General features: G+C 45.1%; 1 long non-coding RNA gene across 1 annotated transcript; it reads right to left on the minus strand.

Annotated features, from left to right (window-relative positions):
• Nucleotides 1-14571: 14571 nt before the first annotated feature.
• LOC146353152 (uncharacterized) lies at nucleotides 14572-22757 on the minus strand. The gene is made up of 3 exons (XR_014787996.1): nucleotides 22463-22757; nucleotides 15340-15604; nucleotides 14572-15206 (listed from the first exon to the last, which is right to left on the minus strand). It is a non-coding gene; the product is annotated as an uncharacterized LOC146353152 (long non-coding RNA).
• Nucleotides 22758-24102: the final 1345 nt, after the last annotated feature.

The following is a 24102-nucleotide window of genomic DNA, read 5'->3' on the forward strand; positions in this document are numbered from 1 at the left end:
TGAGTGGGGTGTTGTACAAAATGCTATAGGTGCAGAGTTGCCCCTGCCATATTTCCAGGCCAAGCACAGGGGTGGACAAAAACTAGCAGCACCCTACTGAAGTCATGCTCAGGTCTACAACAGTAACAGGCATTGACTTCCAGAACCATTTATGGGCCCTGTGTAGCACTGGAAGCCAGGCTGTGCCTCACCCTCCCCTTCAATGCTTTGCTGCTATTTTTCCGAGGAAAATTAATGTTGATGAGCTCTCACTTCTTTGCAAGTAATTCAAGAGCTCTGAGTAGGGATGAAAGAATCCCAGTTTCTAATTTTCCCGGTCTTAAATTTGATTTGTCTAGTTTCCACATCAGTTTGAGATATATTTTTTTAAAGCTTGCACAAGGATTCGTTTACCTTTCTATGTGCATCACTGCTAGGGATGTACAGATTTTGTTAAATCCATCCATCTGCATTTCACAGATTGTCAAGTTTTTTCATTCTGTCATCTGCTCATTGGTGGAATCAGATTTTTCCCAATTGCCTGAATTTGTGCGAATTCACACTTGTGAAAATGCGCAAATCCCCTGCAATGTGCAAAACTCCCCAAAATGCACATTTTCATGCTTGAGTCTATGGGGGAAATGCACATTTTCGGCCAGTGTTTTTTAATTAGACATATCTTTCTATGACTAAATTTGTGTAAAATTCCAGAAAGTAAAAAAAACAACAGTCCACAAGTCCACAAAATCCGTGCGACTCGGGAACAGCCGTTCTGCTTCAGAATCCACAGGTCAGATTCACAGGAATCCAGACTCATTTGATTCCACTGCAGATTTCTCCAACATCCCTAATTACTCCTAATAAATGCATTGTGTATGCAATTTTGCCTAACATATGCATTTTGCAAGCAATTTCCCCTAATATAATGCATTTTTAAATATTCTTTTCACGAATATATGCATTTTTGTATACACTTTCCCCTAATATATGCTTCGTTGTATGTATTTTTTAATTAAGAGAGTTCCACCACAAAATTTGGAGATGTGCAAATTTGGAAAGATAACAGAATTTTGGTCATGTGTAGGTTCGAAAAGGCAACATCAGATACGTTTGCTTTAAAATGTAAATTGAACAAAGTTCTATACCATCCCTATCCCTGAGTCTCAATGCCTGAGTCATTTTATTAACTATTCCTCAGCAAAATCCTTCTCTTTTGTACACATTAACAGCTATATGCAGTCCCTATTTAGCCAAAAACATCTTTATGAAAACTTAAGGTATGGGACGGGACGGGATGGGAAGAATGGAATAAATACCATCTTTTTTAAAGTTATTTTTCTTTGCTTACTGCTGTATATTGCTGCTGGCTTAGACGTGTCCGGCAGTAACGTTGCCACTGCCATCTTAGCCAAGAAAGGGAAACACAAACGATCAAATCTCTTGTACTTCAAAGGCTGCAGTGTCCCTATGGCCTGGGCAGGGGTTGAAATAAATTCACATATTTCTTCTTGTGGCACAGAACACAAGCCTCAAGAGGGGTGTTGGTCTCACCCGTTTTGTAAGGATTTTGTAGTTGTCCCATTCATTCCCAACCTTTACTGGTTGCCCAAGCATGTAGATTCACCCCCACACACACCTCTCTCACAGCTACTAGCCTATTAGAAATACTGTGAAGTCCAACGTGCCACAAATTAGCTCCAGGAGAGTTTGGGTAAAGTTTGGACCAATGTGGGCGCATGCAAATGATCCTAACTGGGGAGATCCATAAAACCATTTCAGTGGTCCTGAGCTGTGCAGACAGCCCAGAGGAGAATTTGTTTCAGCTGATGAAGCTGTCAGGGATTTGGACAGAAGGGTTTTTTAGCTTAGGAATAGAGCATATGCTTTGCGTGCAGAAGGTTCCCCCAGGTTCGATCCCAAGCATCTCCAGTTAAAAGGATTGGAGACAGTGGGGCTGGGAAAGGACCCTAGAGAGTGGCTGGCAGTACTGGGCTAAGATGGAGTTAGGGCATCTGTTCATGTGCACAGGACCATCCACTGCTATGTAGTCCACAGCCTTTCCCAGAATACCTTAATGTCCCCAACCCTAACCCTCTGAATGCTCCTGTGTGTTTTGCAGGGATTGCCCCTAATTCCTTGTCATCCCCTGCCCCGCCGCCACCTGGCTTGGTACTTTGAATTTTATGGGATGACCAGATGTCATTGTCTTTGGCTTGTAACCCTTCTGTGTTTTCCTACCACTTCTTCTGTCTTTTTTTCTTACAGTGGAAAATCCATTAAGGAGTAAAAGGCAGAATAGTTGCACAGTGCTCTCTGTTTGGTAGTCACAGGAGCCCTCCGTCTGGAAGCACCTTGTGTCTCAAAGTTGCCTTTTTCTTACCATTGCCAGGATGCAACTTCAGGTGTCTTTCAAAACTTAAGATAACACAGTGATTTACAAATAAATCCTTGAGAGTTCTAGCCTTCTTCATTTTGATAATGGTGCTAGTTTCTTTGCCTTTCCCTGTTGCTTAAAGAATATTAAAGATGTAAGGTAAAATTTAAGTTAAAATGGTAAGACAGGGATTTACAGCACATTCTTTCGAATTTCAGCCTTTCTCTTTTTAAATAATGGGACTACTTGCCTGTCCTAGTTGTGGCAAACAGTTTGAAAATGTAAAGGCCAGAATGCAACATCTGAAAGACGGGTATAGATCTAAATCTAAAATAAATTATTAAAGTCAACCGGTTTTGTATGGTTCAGCAGTATTTGGAAGGCGGAATATCTCATGTCTGTGGGCATTTGAGAAACTCCTTGATGTGTATTTAAAAGCACTTTTAATTTCTGCCATTTCAGCAGCTGTGCTTTATGAGCCACACCTAAAATGGCGTGTCTTCCACTGCGATTACAACTATTTGTTTGTCCGGATGATTCAAAGCAGGGCTTGGATTTGGCTGAATGTGCGCAAGTGCAAACCCACGTGTCAGATTTACCCCTTTAAGAGAACAAGGAGGCCAACAAGCACGGGCTCCAAGGTCAGTTCCTGGAAAACCACATATCCTATGGCCGTCTAGCCACTGACTAGTGGCCATGGGATTGTTCCCCCAATGTTGATTTGCTGTCTAGAAATTTCTTCTAAAAATGGGTCTCATGGATGGTTTTCTGTAAAGAAAAAGAAGCAAACTGTCAAAAAAAGGGAGCCTTTATATTAAGATGGAGCCACTATTGCTTCAGTGATGTAAAATAACATAGAGCTCATCAACAACCCTTTACCTCTCTGCTCCCTCAATCCATGGACATAGCCTAAATAACAGTTTAAAAACTTGATGTCAGGTGAACAGGGGCCATGTTAAGTATGGATCAGATTTCTTCACTGTAGCCAAATGTCTAAAGCAGCAGACACAGAGGTTGTGCATGTATCTGCTCCATTCACACATAAAGTAAGTGTGTGTGTGTGTGTGTGTGTGTGTGTGGTGGTAGGGAATGAGCCAGCTTAGGGAGGAAAGTGTCTGAAGCAACGCAGCATGAGACACAATGATAAGTAGTCCCCACTCCCATACATGTATTTTGGTGTAAATGTCACTTTGAATGGGGCAGGGACATGAATAAACAAATGTGGCTACTGCCATCACACTTAGTTTTGACCCTCGGGTGCTAGCCACTGAAAGAACTGACAACAGCAAACCTGTGGCAACAGGCCGATTTCTATGCAGTTTGTACATGTGGTGGCCACCATTTTGTTAAATCAGTGTGTGCCTGTGTGTGTGTGTGTGTGTGTGTGTGTGCTCCCCCTTCTGGAGTAGGCACTGTTAAGAAAAAAATGGAAGGGGTGCAGGCTGCAGTTTGATACAAAGGCCTTTGCTAGAAAATGACCAGCGGTGCCGCTGCACAGCCAGGCTTCATAAATCTGAGTCGAACGCCCTTCATTATACTTGCCACAGGAATCAGATCTCCAGCCATATAATTAGGCAGCACTTATAGCATGATTGAGAGCCATCGTGAAGTGAGGTTCCTTATCCACACCCTATTGCCATGGTTTTGTGCTAGTCTCATTCATTTTAACAGTACATGTTCAGTAGAATTCCCAGTGGATTGCACCTCTGGAGACAAAATCCTTTCCCCTAACTGTCCTCCCCTGCAGCTTCATAGGATCAGAGTTGGAATGAACCTCAAAGGCTATCTAGTCCAACGTCGTGCCGGTGTAGGAAATCTACTGCTACAGCATCCCTGATAGGAGCCTGCCCAGCCTCTGCTTAAAACCTCTAACAAAGGAGAGTCCACCACCACGTGAGGCAGTCTGTTCTACTGTCAAATAGCTCATACCATCAGGAAGTTCTTTGTAACGTTTAGTTGAAATCCCCTTTCTTGTAATTTGAACCTACCATCTGGAACAACATAAAACAAAATTGCTCCATCACCTATGTGACAGCCCTTCAAATATCTGAAGATGGCGTCTCTTGACTGTCTCTTCCCCAGGCTAAACATACCAGGCTCCTTCAACCTTTCCTCATAGGACCCTTGGTCTCCAGGCCTCTCTTCAACTTTGTTGTCCTCTTCTAGACGCATTTGTTTGTGGGTACCCTTCTTAAACTGCAGCACCCATAACCGGACACAGTACTCCAGCTTAGGTCTAACCAAGGCAGGATAGGGGGGTAACATTACTTCTCGATATCTGGACACTAACCTTCTGCAGATGCATCCTAGGCTTACACAGGCCTGCCAAAAATGGGCAGCCTCTTTTTTCAGCTGTCAGGTGTGGAGAGTCTTATTCTGGAACCTATGGAACTGTGTGTAAGACCCACACATCAAATCTTTAGTTTGCACTCCCTTGCTTTGTTGCAGAATTTTGTACATCACTTTGATATTTTTTTCTGTATGCCACTTTATATTTGTATTGAAAAGCAACAAAGAAATGCCTTTAAATTATCTAGGAATGATCTGCACGATTATAATTCTATCACTCAGCAATCCATATGATGAAATTAATGTGACAGATCTCATCGATTGCACAGATGGTATGTTGTAGACTATGTGCAGCGCTCTGGATTGGGCCTGGTCTACGCTTGGATGTGAGCAGCAAGGAGAATAGGATGCTGGTCACAGAGGAGTGGACTCAGAGGGAAAAGTTGTGGCAGATCTCGCAGGAGCCCTTGGCAGGACTGAGAGGTGGGCAGGCTTTGGGTAGAATTGCCTGTTTAGCATTAGACCTGTTGAGGCAAACTAGGAAATCCATTAAAGGTGTGATTGCACTTGACTTGTCTGTTGTTGTTTTTTAATCACTGTGGGGAATGGGCTGATCAGGATTGGACCATGGCATGCATGGAGAGGTGTTAAGCCTCTCCTCCCACACCAGTGAAAATTGCTTCCCCCTGAAGTTGCTATTCCCTAGGAGGGAAGCTATCACTTCCATCCTGAAATGGCAGTTTTGGGGGGCAATTTTCATTGGGACCACAGTAGCCGGGGAAATGATTAAGAAACTCTTCCTGCATGCCATGGTCCCAGTCTTGACCCCCTCATTGCTTTTTTTTTTAAAAACCAGACATGTTAAATGAAATAATGCAATAAACATATTGTCTAGTTTGGCCTTAAGAGATGAGGCTACTGCCCAAAGTGTATTTTGGACAAGAGAAACTGTGGAAGGAGCAGGAAGGCAAGAAATGCAGGTACTTGGAAAGCATGTGTTCTACCGACAAGGTGAGAATCTGGCTGTTGCCCAGGCCAAGATCCAGGATAGACCTGAAAGCATTTATAGCCAGGCCAACCCAAGGGTTGCCTAGATGGAGACAAATGCAACTGTTTTGGCCTTCTGTTTGCAACTCCAACTGGCTTGCCACCAGGGGCAATGGAAAATAAAACAGGAGACCCCGAGCTCTAATCCCAGTTACTTGGATTAACATGAATTTAACACACATCTGTTCTGAATGGTGGCATTTCCCAAATGTACATCCAACATCTGAGTCTTTTGTGCTTAAAACCAACCAGTGTGGAAAAGAGCTTTGTTGCACAAACAGAGTTGCAGTTAGAAATCTCGTCTTAACTGTGGGACTTTAGTGACAGTGATTCTTGTGTGTGCATGGAGTTGATCTTCTGGATTGGTTTACGCCATAAACGTTTTCACAGGATTGAGTGTAAGCCCTTTAAGGGCACAATCCTATTGGGATAGGTGGCCGCCTCTGAACTCGGAGGTGACTGCCTATCCAATGCAGGGCAGGAGCAGTGAGGAGGGGATCTTCTCCACCGCGCTTCAGCCGCCTTGCATTCGTGGCTAGACAGCCGATTTCGGCTGTCTAGCCACGGAAAGTCGGAGCGGGGGGGGGAATGCTGGACGATGCATAGGAAGTGTTGGAAAGGCACTTCTGCCTGCCCCACCCCCAGGAACACCCTGTTTTCACTGCTCTGCACTGCTCTTACAAGTGCGGAGCGCGGGGCCGGTCCACACTGCCTACGAGGCAGCGTGGGAGGGGGTGGAGGTCAGATCTCAGGGAACTGACCTCGGTTCCCAGGAACTGACCTAACCTGTGGCCGTCTAGCTGCTGACTAGTGGCCATAGGATTGCACCCTAAAAGGCTTATCACTTGGATGTGTTTACTCTTCTAGGATGTGTTTACTCTTCCTAAAAGTGATGGAAGCCATTGAGCAGGAGGAGCAATGTTAAACACTTAAACAAAGAACACCTTCACTGCGATTGAGATTGAGACTGAGAGAGCAGCAGCAGAGCTGGGTGGCCGGTTACATATCACCAAATAGAGGACAAAAGAGGACGCTGATTTGCATAAAATTTGCATTCACTAATTTATACATGGAAATGCATTTAGAAATAATTACTACAATTTAAATAGAAACACTGTCTCACCATAGTGGAAAAGACTATAACCAGGTAACCTACTCATTCTGCTCTCCAGGTGCTAACTGTGGATGGACAACTTCAAGGCCCCTGCCGCTCTCCCTTCTTAGGGTTCTTCCTCTTTAAACTGGACTTCTTCAAATATAGGCCTGTCTTCTGTAAAGTAGAACACATGGCCACCCTGACAGAATAGACTGAGAAAGCCAACGACCTGGACAAAGCAGCCCAAAGTCCAATTGTTCCCAAATGTGAATTTTGGAACATGGTTTTCACTGGTTTGTCCTTATGTATGCAGTCTGTTTGCGGAGTACATAGTTCAGTAATGTTTTTAAAACATGGCAGCCTGGTTTGCAAAAGTTATGCTGGCCTGCAATTCCAACACATTTTAAAATTAAATAATCTTTCTCAACTATTAATATATACATACAGCATAGAAAAGAAATACCCCTACCTATAACGTATAACGCTAAGGGATCTTGTGGTGATGGTAATGGTAATGATGCCTCTGGCAGTGATTGGCTGAAATGCTCTTATGTCACAGGGAGCTGAGGTGGGCAGAACGGTCCCTGACTGCCATTGTATGAGCTGCTCTTATTGTAGAGAGGAGTGGGGAAGGCAAAAGGGCATCACAATGCGGGGAGGGTGTATCTGAGAAGGCAGTGGGACAAAAGAACAGTCTATGTGTAATAAGCTGACCTAGGAAACAGAAGAGGGATAGATCCGGAGTACTGAAGGGACCAGAAGAAGACCAAAGAGAAGAAGTTTGAGAGGGGAAGGAAAACTGGGAAAGTGAACAGAATGGAAAGGTACACACCGACAGGAGCTGCGGAGGTATGGAAAGCTGGAGCTCACATATTGATCTGAAACAGCTGTTCAGATATTAGGCTGCATACCTCTCACAGGTGTATGTATTTCTGTATCTGCATCTGTAAGAAAACTATACATAAACATGCATGTGCATCATTGCAAGCAGTTCATGAAGGGTGCTTCCACACTAGGGGTTGAAAAGTGTGGAAATACCATGCTTTGTTCACTCACTTTTTACATGGCATCTAGGCATACTTCTAGATGAGGGGTTTTTATTTATCACAGCCTCGCCCTGCCTCATTTACAGAATTTTACAGGGAGTCCAGACTTCATTGTCTTCCACTCTTAACCCTCTCGTGTTTTCCCACCACTTCTGTTTTTTTTTCTTCTTGCTGCAGAAAATCCATTTAAGAAGAAAAGGCAGAATAGCTGCACAATGCTGTTAGCACTAGGACCCCTTTGTCTGAAAGAATCCTCTATGACACTATTATCCAATCACTGTCATCCTGTTTTTTCCTTGTGTTTCTTCTATCTTTTCCATCTAGAGCGCAGAAAATCCAACGTTTTCTCATAAAAATGAAGGAACGCAATTTCCACCTGTGTACGTGCCTTTAGGGCTGTTCTTTCATCTTTTTTAAATCTCGGAGTTTTGATATGGAGAGCGATGTCTCGGAAAAGCAAACCTATCACAACTCAGCACACATTCATTATAACATTTCTGTTGGGTGCCATTTTATGACCCCATTTTTGTTTTTGTTTTAATTTATCTTTCAATTATCACTAACATGTTTTCTGGCTAGAATTTTTTTTTAATGAAAGTGAAGTATAATGCTATAACACCATAATGTTGTAATGTTAATTAAAAAAAACCTTTTCTGGTCACTGGCAAAATGGAGTTGACCAGAGACTTTAAAAAAAACATTTTTATAATTAGAATTATTGCATTATTGTCATCATTGTGTTATGGAAATATAATACCATAATACAAAAATTAACATAATAGAATTATGATATTATAGTGCTATACCTCACTTTTATTGGAGAAAAGGAAGGTCGTGCTATAACACCATAATGCTAGAATGTTAATTTTTTTTGTATTTTGGTATTATAGTGCTATACAATATAATACAATATAATATATAATATACAAATGCAATAATGCTAATTTGTAAAAAAAAATGGTTTTAAAATCTTCCAGGTCATTGTCATTTTGGCAGTGCCCAGAAATTGTTTTCTTTATATTAATATTATAGTATTACGGTGTTAAAGCACTGTACCTCTCTCTCATTTCAAAACAAAATCTTAATTTCCAATATGTTCAGACAATCCTTTTAGCAAGTCCAACTGCCTTAGTGATAAATTCTCATTGAGCTATAGAAAAAAGGCCTAATGGCTGGTATACATATCTCAAGCATTACAGTGGTAACGATTACAGAAATACTCTTTTTAATACATGTTGTAGATGTGCTCAATAACCCAAACATGTACTCACTTCAGCAAGTGAGAAACAATAATTAAATCATCCAGCACCAGACACTTACCTAGAGGGAACCTCTGTCGGTCACAATTTTCTACTGTGGGTTAAGTTCAGGCAGGCCTTAGACATTTTGGTGCCTGTTGTGGACAAAATTTATGTGGAATCGCACACGCGCGTGCGCGCACACACAGAGCACGCACACATAAATAATCCCTACTAATATGGGTCACAATCCCATATTAATCTTGTGCAGCTCCTGTTCATTTCAGTGGTGAGTGCATACACATGAGACCTTCCTGATGGATTGTGCCCTGTATGAATTAGTGGGGGGAGGGGTTATCATTTTGATTTTCTCCCACAGGCATCAAAATGTCTTGGCCCAGCCCTGGACAAGTCACAATACATCTCAGCAACACACTTCCTTCATACCCTTAACTTTGTTTCCAGTTCTGCAGAAAACTGCCATTCCCTTCCAGTTACAGCTCCCCACTCCTAATTCACTGCTCTGTCTTGCCCTTGATCTCAGTCCCTTTTTAGTGTAATGCCATAACCCCTTTTCCCCATATACAGCTATAATACAAAACCCCTATTGTGTGCTAGACAGCCCAGGGCAGGCGTGGGAAGCTGAGAGCCAGCTGGATCCATTACCACTGAGCAGAGCGTGCAAGATTTAGAAGTCCCCAAAGCAGAGACTGCTTTGAATCCTGCCCAGTCTGAAATGGGTGTGTGCTGCCTTGGGGAGTGCGGGGGTGGTGCTGCTGCAGTAAGCCCCCAGCCTGCCATTCCCATAATGAGGAGAGGAACTGGCCAGTTCCTTCCCAAGCTCCCTCTGTGGAAGTTGCTCAGTCCTGTGCATGGGCCACTCATGTCTGCAATTTTAGACTCTCTCCTTCCCTGGGCCCTTTTCTTTCCCTTGCTCCTTTATCCAGCGACATTGCCGAAAGATCCCTTCTGAAACTCCATGGCCAGTAGAAACCAAACCTGTAGTGTGGTAAGACAGCAACGCCAGACAAGGCAGACGCCAGTGGGTGGTGAGATCAAGCATTTGTCAGGAGCAGCCAAAGGGTCCGTCACCCAGCCAGCACCACCACTCTGGCTTTGCTCAGAGCATCAAAGAAAGTCAGTCAGTGTGGCAGAAGACTTCCCCATCTGTGCCCCCACTAATCCCAAGTTAAGTGAGCTCCTCCAGATTCCAGAGCTGGCACAGCCAGATGGGAAGGAGCATGTCCCTGTCCTCCCTGATTCTACTGCCAGTGAGAGAGAGCAGACAGAAGAGAACAGGAGGGAGCAGCCGCTGCCACCTCATCTCCTGCTTGATTGGTGTAGTCTAAAAGTAAACACTTGCACTCCAGGTTGCAACCTGGCAACTCTAGCTTGGGAGCATCTGAGGGCAGCACTGCACATTGTGACAAGTATAAAGATACACCCCATTGAAAGCACGGATGGACCAAAGCTGACTCCATTCATAACTTGTCCTTGCAAGACTTTGTACCATGTTCACGGAAAACGGCAAGCCAGAACTACGAAGAATTTTGGCTTATTGGTAATGAGGAAGCAAGCATGCCGATGCATGCTGGCCAATCATTCCCACTTGGCTCCTCCCGCAAGCAGGGAACAGCTGCAACAACTAGGAACTTACCAGCCATAGAAAGCTTAGCATTACATCCAAACCTGGACCCTGGCTTGTCTCTCCTTTAACAAGCCAGAGTTTGAAGCCAGGGTTTGTAGTTGGCTTCCTGGTCCTGGCTTGTTAGAGGGGTGACAAGCCAGGGTCCTGGTTCAGATGTGAACGCTAAGTTTTCTATGGCTGGTACCTTCCTGGTTACTGTAGCTGCTTCCACTTGCAGGAGAAGCCAATAGGACACACTATTGGGCAGTGTGCACCAACAAGCTTTCTCATTAGGAATAAACCAGAATTCTCAGAAATTCTGGTGTACCGTTTTTGTGTGAATGCACCTGCTTTGAAATTACAGTAACTGCTAACACATTTACCTAGAGGCATACTGTTGACATGCAATATGGGTGAAACAAAGCATGCCGAGGATCAAAGAAGAAAGGAAGGGATAATCAAACAATGCAGAATAGCTGACGCTACCATGGGTCAGGCAAAGTTTTGTACAAGAACTGGGTTTTGAAGGAGAAAGAAGCTGTTGTGGGACATAAATAGGAGGTAGGAAGTAGCATGATAGAAACACAGAAGTAGGAGAATAGAATGGGCATGCCTCTTCCAAACTCCTTGGGGGCCCTCAGGTAAGGGCTCAGCAAAGCTCAGTCCCAAGTTTCTTTCAATATTAGGACTCAGCCCTAGGACTTGTGAAATAAATATGATCCTGTGCTGCTCCTGTTCATGTTCATGAGGCCTACACAGGAGAATTCCTTATCGGATCAGCGCTTTCCATCTCATACTCTGTCAACTTTAATGGCGTTGGACAGAGAGGAGGAGGCGGGGTGGGGAGAGAAGGGGGTGTCAAGAAGAGAGAGAGAAAAGTGGGTGGCAGAGAGAGAGAGAGAGAGAGAGAGAAAATGGGTGGAGTCGCTTTAGCCTTGCCTATTGCTGGCATGCGGCTCCCAACAGATTACGTCCAATGGAATGTGGTTCTTGACAGAAAGAAGGTTCTCCACCCTAAGAGAAATTATTACTTCCCATGACAGAATTTTCTCTCCCTTGGGGCAAGGGCACCGGTGCAAAAAATCCACCCCTCACCCTCATGACTTCCTTCATTCAACATAGCTTGGTGTGGCATGTGCTCACACGGAAACAGCAACCACATTGCTGAAGTAAAATAAAAATAGGCCCTTGTAGAAGATTCGGGGAGAACAGGATGAGAGTTAAAAGAGAGAAAAAAAGACACAAAACTTAAACATTGCCATGTTGCAGGAAAGTAAAGAGGCCATCAAGAAATGTTTCCAAACAATGAAAAGAGTTGGGTAACAAAAGAATGTGTTGCCAGAGCTGTCAAGCTGTCTTTAAATATTCATCCCGCAGACTCAGAAGGTTGAATTAAGTGCGCTCAGTGTTTAGTTGGATTATGAATGGAACACTATTAACTAAGTGCCCAAAATTAGCTGCTTTGCAGCCACATATGCAAAGGTTCTTTAGCTGCTTAATCTTGATGAAACTTGTATTGATTGCTGTGATCAGGACTACCTGATCAAACAGCTTTTGTTTGGTGACTGACTTCTCCAGTTGGGTCAGTTCAGTTGATTATTTTTATATGGTCATCCCCCCTCCCACACACACACACACACACCCTGCCCCCACACTGATATCCATATCTTAAAAAAAAAAAAAAACCCTCTTGTTGCTGGGTGTGTTTGTTTGGAGGGTGTGAAGCTGAATTTTCAAATGGCTGTCTTGGCTGCTGCTGTGGGCTGGGTGCAGTGCAGGTGAAACCAAACTACAATTCTCAGGGGGCAATAAGATAATGTTCATGATAACATCAGCGTGCATGCACCAACATTAAGTTAGGAGAGAATTCTTGGAAAACAGACAAGGTTTTTCCAAATGCTCACCAAGAAAAGTCATAAATATTGAGCCGATTCTGAAACAAGCTAAGCAGAGTTCACTCGTTGCTAAATTTTTTTCAGTTCTGTAATTGGGGCTTTTTACTTTTAGCAGGGCTGTACTAAAAATTCTCCATTTTGGTTTCTGGGTTGCAACTGGTGATTTCAGTGGGGTGACATTTTCTGTTTAAAATATTTCTGTGAACATTACCCTTTTTAGTATTGTCTGGCATCATTATTTCCCCCGGCTATTTCTTCTTCCTCTTTCCCAGATTAGTCACATGGACAATCCCATCTAATTGGAAATCATTGAATAGGGTGATGTCATGAAGCTGCATAAATCAGATTTGGCTATAAATTAATGTCACAGAAGGCAAGTGAGGGCAGCTGAGTGAGAGGAAATGAGGGTAATTTAATTAATAAAATGAATATATTTGCTGAAAAAATAATTTAAAAGGGAGTTGCATTATTGACTGCTGAAAATGGTAATGAAATATGGTAAGTTGTGCTTAGTCCTTTTTCCTAGTCTCTCTACACACTCATTTTGTCCTACAGAATGCTCAGTGGTGGGGTGAATAGCTTTAAAGAGCAGGAAAAGGAACTTCTCTCTCTTACATTGGCCAAGGCATTAATGCATATTAAAAATAGTCACGTGTACTGGCCCTCAGATTTGGTCCCCAGACATCCAAATCCATATCTCGGGGGTAGCTCATCATGATGAAAATCATCAGGAATTTAGCCCAGTTCACACATTACTCACATGAATAGGCTGAGCATGTCAAAAGGGGCAGTGGAGCCCATGTCTTTAGCCCTGCCACCAAAACTTCAGGGTTCTAGATCAGGCACAACTACAGGAGGCTTCCTGCTTCAGATGAACATGCCAACAGTGGCTGTGACGGCAGAAGGAACAACACAACTTTGGGGGCAGGGCTAAACGTGTGGTCCTGCTGCCCCTTTCAACACGCTTACCCTGTTTGTGCAATTGACACAGGAATAGGACTAATGATACAGATTTAACTATTTCAGAGTAACATTGGCATGAATTTGAAGACACAGGTTTAAGATCACTATCCTGAAAATTTACAGTTGGGGGAAATGTTCAGTATTCTTCCTTTGTGGTTTGCCAAAAGACCTGTATCTTACTTATTTTAATTCTTGGTGCCCAACCTTAAACTCATTGCTTAGAATCAAGCCCCACTGGTTATACCAAAACCTGTCTGAAGCTACTTAGTTTGCCTTTAATCTTTTGTTGCCCTTGGACTGGTCCAAAATGTTTTGGTGCCTGAAGTGGAAAATGCAAGGGACATTTGGATTTTCAGGCACAATCCGCTGGAAAGTTCATCTGAATAAACCTCATTGAAGTAAGTGGGAGTTGCGCATTAGCATTTCTTTGGTTTTGGGTAACTCTCATCCAACACAATGGGGCTTGGGCAGGAAAACATCATTGTAGATTGTGACCCGTAGGATAGATCTGTCTGTTCCCCATGCCACTGCCAGTAAGGACACTCCAAATCTGCCACCTGAAGCAGCTGCTTCACTTTGTCCTATGGTAAGGCCATTTGCCTTTCCCTCTACCTGCTCCTCCTACCTGGAGATTTGGAGCCTCACTTGGAAAGAACTCTTGTCAGCTACTGCCCAGTGAATGAACATGGCCACTCCTTTATTGAAGGTTTTCAAGGTAAAGTTGCACAGGCATCCAATTAGGATGGTTTAGGTCTAGGTTAGCAAGGGAAATGCTTCTAGAATGATCCTTTCCAACACTTTGGTCCTTCCTTGCATTTATATTCTATCTGGAATAAGGATCTTGGGCATCTCTACACCAGCCTAAAATCCTGCATTTAAAACGGGGCTTTCTGTTTCTGTTTTAAATGCAGAAACACGATGACTCCCTTTTTCACGTGCTTCCTTTTCCCGCACCTCCTTCCCCCTCCTCCCCATATCTGAGTCTTCCATTATCTTCCATTGATCTCGCCCCTCTTGTCGCTTTTACTCTTTTCATGGAGGAAACTGAAGCGGAACACAATGGGGTAATTTGATAGCTCAGTATCTGCTATCTATTTGAAAACAGAACAAAGGGCATTTAGTGCAGGAGACACCTTGGATGGTCACGGCATCATGTAAAGAGCCCGCAAACTTCTGTGAAGGAGCAATCTCAACTGAAGGATAAAAGCTCAGTGTGAAGGAGCCCCTTATCTCCCCTCTTCCCTACATCTGTAGTACTTTTAGTAATTGTTCTCCTTTCTCTTCCATATCCAGCTGACAAAGTAGACTCAGCCACAAAAGCTTACACTACAATACATTTGTTAGTCTTTGTGGTGCCATGGGCCTTTTTGTTCTTTGGATGCAAAAGACTAACGCTGCTACTTCTCAGCAATTTCTTTGCTGTGGCTGTCTCAAAGCTGTGGATGTCTGTTTACCCACCCAGTACTGGAATGCTACCATATCTACTAAACAGTTTCATAAACCCTGAACAAGGCTGTGTGTGTGTGTGTGTATGTGTGAGCTCATACGCACCAACTTCCACTGTTGTTGGGACCGCTGTTGTTGCTAGCCCATCTCTCTTTTCCACCTCTATGGTTACCTCTGCTAATGGCTGCCATCATGAACTGAGATACCTGATAGGATTTAATCACATCAGAACATTACCTGTTAGATTTTGGACTGTGTTAAAGACACCCCATGATGAGCTGGAGTTACTTAGGTGGCCACATAAGTGGGTTTTATTTTCCTTCATCCACTGGGACTCACCTATTTCAGTCTCTCCTCAGAAGGTCTTTCTCTAGCAAACAACAAAACCTTGCCAGTTTCCTTCGGGACACCAACACATGGTGTGTTTGTGCCGCCAAGTTTATTCATTGTTAAGCCACATATTGTTTGGTCTCCTTCCGCCCTTCCACTTTGAAGAACAGTCATCTGTAGTTACTATGGATACATTGATGTCACTGGGAAGGATGGGACTTAGCGATGTTCACAGGACAAATATCAAGCCAGTTTCTCTGGAATTAAGCCATATCTGTGGAATAAAGGAGTGATTATGACTGACAGGGATCTAGAGTTTGGGAATTCAGATAATATTTGAAGAGGAGCTGGCAACCAGATTGGCGAGGTTCTACTCCTGGTGAAGGGATTGGGGGAAAATGGGAGGAAACCTCAGAGCTTAGATCCCAAAGTCCTGAGTGTGGCTGGATTCTGTTTGTTTTTCTGGGCTCTCAAACAAGAAGGCCCCCTTAACTGTCTTGGGGGTAGGGTAGAGGTGTAGTTTGTGAGACATGTAAACTGAGAGAGTACCTCAGAGTTTCATGCTCTCTTTTGACATGGGGACCAGCCATTTGGCCCAGTGAATGGTCTGGAACGATCAGCTTCTATGTAGTGTTATTGACACCAAGCAGTACTAAGGAGGAAACCACTGGGAACTCCATGTTAGCCATTTAAGCTTTCTCTAATAATTAAAGAAAGAGAGCAGGATGTAACTATAATAAATACATAAATACATAAGCAGGCTCGGCCTCATGGGAAGAGAGAGCAAAGAGAGCTTTGGTTCCTAGTGGGCTCCTCAATGGATCTAGGCCTTGGCAGGGGCCCAGCCCTACCAACTGAATGTGCCGGTTCTGTTGTCTGGTTCAGTACTGTCAGAGCCACAGTGTATATCGGCTGGCCTCTTCTTCCCATCCTGGACTGAATCCTATTTTTGGCAAAGCGCTCTGAATGTAGTTAATTCTGATTCTGCTCTCTTTCCAAGGAGCACAGAGTGGCGTTTTAACCTCACAACAAACAACTCTGGGTGCTTCCAGACAAGGCTTTTATTGCACCATTGACCTGCCCCATTCACAGAATTTTACAGGGTGGTCCAGATGTTGTTGTCTTCCATTTGCAAGCCTCCCACCCCCTCAGCTTCTTATGCCTTTTTTCTTTCCACACAAAATGAATTAAGGGAGAACACACGAAACAACTGCACAGTGCCTTTTCATGGGCAGTGCTAGGAGCCCTCCATCTGGAAGCACCTTTAGTGAAGTAGTTTAGGAGAGAGGTTGACTTCCTCACCCAGGGAGTGCCATAGCTGAGCAGGGACTAGAAACTTCATCAAACCCAGCACTCCAAACACTGCACCAGTCAGTCTGGCTCTCAAATATTGCTGTGTATGCCTGAATTGAACTAGCAACCTAAGAACTCTACCTACGCATGTCTGTGCAACAGACTTGGCTTAGCAGTCATTCCCTCTCCCCAGGTACCCTGGGAGATGTAGTCCTGGGGGGGGGCACCTCAAACTGATCATTCTGACCCCCCTCATTAGATTACAGTTTTAAGGAAGCCAGGATGGCTAAGCCAGCACAAAAACAAAATACATTTGCAATGTAGTTTTGCGCTTTATTAACATTGCACAGTTCTCTTCAGTGCTAGCCAAGCCGTCAAAGGCGTCATTTGAAGCGTCATGGGTACGGTGTGTGTATTTATTTTACGGCTGCTTAACCAACTTTAAAAAGTTTGAGCTGGCACACCAAATTGCAGTCTGTTATGTGACAAACACTTCAGATGACTGAGTTGCCATGTGACTGTGTGAATTGGTCCCAAGAGCTGAAGGATGGACTGGAAGTAAGTGCAGTGCTGAAGATTTGTCTAAGGCAACATGACAACAGAATTTATATAATGGCAAGAATTTAATTCCCAACCCCCTATTCTACTTCTATACTAAATCCAAGCCTTCCTCCCCACAAACAGGTTTTTGTCTCTGGAGGCAGAGACTAGAGCCAGAATGATCTTGCTAGAAAAGCAGGAGTTTTTGAATGCCGAAGTCAGAAGCGACTGGATTTACTCTTTTAGGAAGGAAATTAGCTGCACATTGCTTTGAATTTTGTGTATCTTACCAATGTGTGTGGGTGTCTATGCCACACATTTGGGCCAAGACAGTATATTGCTGACTTAATCAGTAAATACGGTTCAGAGAAAGAGAATGCTGATGAGTTTAAGGCTGCAATCCAAATGCAGTTATCTGGGAGTAGGCCCCATTGGACACAGTAGGATTTACTTCTGAATAAATATATATAGGATTGCGCTGCGCATCCTAAGAAATCAGTGATGAAACCCTTGGGACAAGTACACTCTGAAGAACTTAGCAGAACTTTTGTTTTCAACAGGATGTGGGCGCATTTATTTAACTGGCTCCAGATTGCAACCATAATTTTATACTGACTGCTCAAGAGTTCTGCATTGCCTGCAGTTATCATATGTGCAAGCCAAGGATGCCCCAGAATGTGGTGTAGCGGCGAGAGTGATGGACTGGGAGCCAGGAGATCCGGGTTCTAGTCCCCACTTGGCCATGGAAGCTCACTGGGTGACTTTGGGCCAGTCACAGACTCTCAGCCCAACCCATCCCACAGGGTTGTTGTTGTGAGGATAAAATGGAGGAGGAGGATAATGTAAGCCGCCTTGGGTTCCTTGCAAGAGGAAAAAAGGCAGGGTATAAATGCAATAATAAATAAAAATAATAAATTGTAGCAGGTCACAGCTGGAAGACCTGGACTAAATCTACACTAGTGCTTTTTATTGGCATTGAAGTGCACTGATAACTGTTGGGGCACATTACGTTCCATATACCGCTTTTCTAGTGTCATTTCCTGCTTCCGAACTATCCAAAATACCGCAACGGATGTCATTGTGTGTGCTACAAGGTATAAAAGCGCAAGAGGGATGTAGCTTCACCATGATGGGATCAACTTGATATGACACGAGATGTAGATCTGGCCCTAGCATTCTAGAAGGCACGCAAAACAAAGAAATATAAAGTCCAGACAACATACATGTGTGCTTATTGTATGCAATTAAAATGGAGACAACACAAATTTAGGTGCATTGCTCATGTTCTGTAATATAAACTACCGTGTGCAATTAGATCATGCCGCTCTTTAACTAGCTTGGAGTAAAAATGTATTTCCCTTTGTTACACATGAAGGTCACAAATTAGTGGAAGAGCAAGCATGTGTGTGTGTGTGTGTGTGTGTGTGTAGTAAGGATTTTAGTTGATGCTAATAATGGCAAAGTCAGAGTCAAGAAGTGATAGTTCTTCATGGGTTAGTTAATTCAGACTATCTAACTCAAAAAGATTATCCTGTCAGACTAGACCAAGGTCAGTCCAGCTATCTGTTTCCATCTCACAGCCACATCTTGTAGCAGTGAATTCCACAGGACAATTATGCCCCATCTGAAAAACCATTTCCTTTTTTCTGTCCTGAATCTACAGCTAATTGCCTTCATTGAGTGACTCTTGAGTTCTAGAGATAAGATCATTAAAGGACCTGATTACAGAGTTAGGGTCCATGGAATAATCCATGTTGGTCTGCTGCCCACTGAAACTGCCAACCTCAATGGCATCTCACCTTGCCTCATGAAAGGGCCAGTGATTCTCCTTTGATTCTCACCTCTCTCTCTCCCATAGTTTGCCTGGAAGCATATGTGTGTGTATATTACAATGTTATTTTAGAAACGGAAAATCCATGTGTCAGTATGAGGCAGTCCTGAGATATTTGTTCCCCTTCTTGGTTAGTCCTTTATCTAAGACAGTGGATTTTCTGGGCTGGGAGCTGTGGGAATCTTTTGGACAGCTAAAAGAAGCTGCTCCAAAAAATGGATACCAAATTTCCCATTGGAATATAGATGCCCAGCTGAGAAGGCACCTGCTAATGGCAAGGTTGACAGAGGACCAGCGGGGTCCAGAATGCCTTGATTATATTGTCAGTATGCAGAGTATATTGTTCCTGATTGAACTGATAATGTATTATGTATTTAGTACATTTGTATCCCTTTCTCAGAGGACCTATCCTCATAACAGCTGTGTGAGGTCGATTTAGCCTGAGAGAGGGTGACTGGCCTGTGGCCACCCAGTGAGTTTTATGGCACAGACAGGATTTGAACCCAGGTCTCCCTGGTCCACCGCCAGTGCTCTGTTCACTAACACTACACGGGCTCTCCACACACTTCAGATTTCTACCAACAAAAGCCAGGTTAGAGTTTCTCAGACCTTAGGAGCCGTTCCTAACCTGGGTCCTTCTAGATGGGAGGACAACTCCCATCATCCCTGACCATTGCCCATGGGAATGACGGGAGTTGTAGTCTAAAACCTCTGGAGGGGCCCTGGTTGGGGAAAACTGCCTTGTGGGGAAAGGCACAGCAGTGATGCCCGTTTTCTTTTTCTTTGCAAGTGGGTCACAAGACCAGCTTTAAGTGTGAAAGAATATGCCATTCCTGCATGTGCTACAGCCAGTCTCCCAACATGCCCGTAGACACTGTGCCATTGGCTGGCTTTGCCTCTAATCTGCTGAGCCCAAGGAGCAGGTAGTGGAAGGGCAGGAGAAGCAAGCAAGAAATCAGGCCTGACTTTAAGCCAGGCCCAGGTGCAAAGGCTTTCCTCCCTAGTGCCATAAACTCCCATTGCCCAGGCCACGCAGAACTCGAAGTGTTGCACGCACGCACACGCACACATCCTGCCCAGCAGCACCATCTTCTCCATCGTAAGCGGTCGTCTTGGGCACACCTTTCAGACGCCATGTGCTGCTGCTTCATGGGCGTCCTTGAAAATACTTCTCTCTCCACCCCAAGCAACCGCTTCTTCCTGGGCCCAGGGACCTGGTGAAAATCTGACAGAAGTGCCCTGGATTTACACCACGGCAACTGAGATCAGCGTGCCAAGCTGGCTGTACATCAATATTTGTACAAGCAATTTCCTCCCTTGCGGGTCACCTGCAGCTCCTAGCCACTGGGCGGGGTTTGGCACGAGGACAACAGCACTCACTTGCTCTTGTTGCTTTGTCATAGCAACAGCACACAACAGTTAATAGAAGTTAAATCATCATCTCCTGCCCCTCCCATCCCTGAAGGCTCCTAGTCGCTCAAGCTGTGGGGGCCCCACCTAGCGGCAAGATTTGTACCTGTGCAGCGGATGGAATTCTGAAGCCCAGGCAGCCACCCAAACCTGCAGATATTAATGAATGTGTGGGAAACGGTGTGTGTGACAGATCTGCACCTGTCGACCCTGAGTTTATTAGAACCACTGCAACAGCTTCCCTGCTGACCATGTTTCTGTCAACAGGTTCTCTCCATGCTCTTTGAACCCTGCAAAAATGCAGGATACAGCGAGTGTACGCACGTCAAATGAATATGCAGAGTTTGAAGGTGGGGCTAGAAGAAGCCATTCTGACCCACCCTCGTCCATGTCCGCAGATTGAGCCAACCACACAGAGCTTTAGCAGAGCACTTACTGGATCCAAAGACCATTAGGGGCATACAGCTTGGCCAGAAATTGCGACTGGCCGGTGATCAAAACTGTGTGCCCACAAAAAAACATATAAATACACAATGCCCTTTTCCGCTGCCCAAGCAACAGCACTATTCTTGTAGGCGTGCTGATAAAGGGCAAGGCTGCACGACTTCCCACTTCAATGCCACACTGGGTTAGTCGGTGCTATCAAAGTGGGACCAGGACCTGTGCCAGGACCTAGAAGGACATGCAAATTCATGCCGTGTTTTTTGTCTAACTTGCAGCACAAACCCAGCTCTGGGGTTATTTTTACTCAGACAGCTCCATTGTCCCCATACAAGGGTGGCAGACCCGGAGGTGCCATGGCCTGGGCAGGGCTGGTCCCACCGCACGAGCCGTTGCTTAGGGGCAGCAGCAGTGTGAAAAGCGCTACTGCATGTCATCCAAGGGTTGCACCCAGTGCCCATTATATCATACAAACAGATGAAGTGCCTTACTTGGATTGAGGCCTGACAATGAGTTTGTAAAATCCATGCAACTGAGTGTTGTCTGCTTTGACTGGCAGTATCTGCCCAAGGTCTTGGGCTGAGAAGGGTCTTTCCCAGCCTTGCTACCCAAGATCCTTTTAACTGGAGATGCCTCTGTCCTTCTGAATGCAAAGCATACACTTTATCACTGAGCCATCCCCCCCCCCCCCGTTGCAAGGGGTATGCCTCTCAGACTGGACCAGCCCTAGGCTTTTGGGACAGCATCTAGACCCCTAAGATGGCTACCTAGGCAGAAACAGGAAGCTGTCACAGAAGGAACCTGCCCTCTCCTCCTTCTGTCTCCCAGATGCTGAGAAGAGAGTTTCTGATCCACAGTTTCCACTTGGGACAGAAGCAGAACCCAAGAGCTCTCTTGAAACTGCTGTTCAGGAGCAGAACCAAAAGAGCTCGTGGATGGCTGTCTGATCAGAGTGGGAAGCAGATTGGGCAGGGAGAAGAGGGTTGCAAGCCCTACTTGGCTGAGAGTTTCCAGCTCTGCAGAGTGGAAGAGGCCAGTGCAACAGGGGTGGGGGGTGGGAGCCAAATGTATGGGGGTTGGCTCCCAGTACTGCAAGGGAAAAGCAGTGGCTTCCAGAGGCTCATTAGGTGCCTGCTGGAAATGTCACAGGCTCCCCAAACCTTCACAGGGAGAGCAGGTGTGCTGCAGCAAGGTGCCGGCAACCCCAGATTACTCGAACAAATGAGCCAAACTAGATGCTACAGGGGAAGGTTAACTAGCCAATCTTGGGCTGGCAAGTCAATAGTTTTTTAAAGAGAACGCAAGGTAGTATGGAAGAGGCAACATTTCCCATGGTGCGTACAAACATTTATTTTGTTGCCCTTCTCTGGCTAAACAGGTTTTGCAGGTTTCTTTGATGCACCACGTGCATAGCCAGAGAAGACAGTGGGAGGGGTGTGCACACCCCAGGCAATGATGCCTTCTTCCTAAGTACAAATATGGCAATCAGTCAGAACTTGGGTGTAAACAAAATCCCTGCACGGAGCCAGTCCTCTTAAGGGAAATTTTATTGGGGTGTATCATGCCTGCGTCAGCCAACATGCTGTCTCTGATAGCACCGATCCTACAATAACTTACGTTTCTGTCTGATGTTGCAGTCAGGCCAACTGCGGCTGCTTCAGCCTTTTGCCAAATGGCGCCCCGCAGAGACCCCATACAACAGAACCACGTGGGTGCACCAGAGACCTGCTTCTTAGTAGGCCCTATAGGACTGCGGGACGGGAGCGGGGGTGCCTGTGGCAGAAGCCCAGCATCCTGTAAGGAGGAGCTGGCTGGCTGGAGAGGCTGAGGAGGGGAGCTCTGCAACGCTCCGGCGAGAGGGAGCCAGAACTATCTGCTCGCTCACACAAACACACTATCTCTCATTCTCTCGTTCCCTTTCCCGGACGGACGTGGTTTCCCTATTTATCCACAATGACTCAACCCTCGGCCCTTGTGACTCTCTTCGGTAACCTTCAAGTAAGGGAGAAAGCAGAAGCAAGGCAGCCACAGAAGCTGCCAGCTTTGATCTGCCAATTCTTTGCACGCGACGGCATGGGCAGGGCAGGGCAGGGCAGGGGTGCGGGGGGGGGGGGCGGAAGGCGAGCTCCGTTTCTGCTTCGCCTCGCTTCGTTTCCATTAGGGAGTGACCAGGTGCAGAGGAGGAACAGCGCTGGGCTCTGGTAGCTTTCCATAGCTGTGGAGAGGTGGGCATTTTGGCAGCGTTGCAGCTTGTCACATCACAATGCTGTAGAAAAGCTGCACCTGCCAAACTTCCCTCCTTTAAACAAGTACAGGCGCCCTGTCCTCTGTTGCATCTGGTAACCCTAGAGCCCCAGTCAGCAACTTGTTTCCTTGGAGGGCCACCTTGAGAGGGTGTGAGGGCTGGTGGCTGGCATCTCAACAACCAACGCCACAAAATGGCCTGCCTCTGAGGCTGTGTGTTTCTGCAAGGGGGGCAGGGTTTGCTACAGATGCCACTTCTTCCACACATCTTTTGCCCTTGGGGGGCAGGTTTGGAGTTTCCAGTTGTTGACCAATTCTGAAATAAGGGACACGCCTCCCAGATATTTCAAGAGCATTTCATCTATTTCCCCACAAGTGCTTGCCAAGGCCCACTGTGGGTGCTGCAAGACGGGCCAATGCTGCTTCCCATTCAGAAGGCATGATGCAAGAGTTCCACGCAGGGCACATTTTTATATATATGCAAGAGTTCCATGCAGGGTATATAGATGCAAGAGTTCCACGCAGGGTATATAGATGCAAGAGTTCCACGCAGGGCGCATTTTTATATATATGCAAGAGTTCCACGCAGGGTATATAGATGCAAGAGTTCCACGCAGGGTGCATTTATATATATATATTAACCCACCCAACAACAAATGTTATCTGGGCAGATTGCAGTACAAAAGCTAAAAGAATAAAATGCAATACAACAGAAAACAACAAACTGCACAGGACTAAAAGATATTAAAGCAGCCTATCAGAGCATTGGCTACAACTGTTTGTGAACAGGTGCTTTTCTCCTCAGCCAAGCTCCAGTATGGGAAGGGAGCGTGGCTGGGAGAAAAGGATGTGGAGGAGAGGGGCTGTGCACAGGTACATGGCCGGCAGAGAGGGGGTTCTGCACTCTGCACCCACAAATCCCATATGCTCCTTAACTCAGTGTCCTCCCTGACCCCACCTGCTTTCTAAGTGACTGGGGAAGATCAGTGCTGTTTTATTTTTAAGAGCATGTC

The sequence above is a fragment of the Heloderma suspectum genome, chromosome 2 (assembly GCF_057233095.1).
Source record: "Heloderma suspectum isolate Gila_16-S chromosome 2, 16-S_ref, whole genome shotgun sequence".
NCBI lineage: Eukaryota > Metazoa > Chordata > Lepidosauria > Squamata > Helodermatidae > Heloderma > Heloderma suspectum.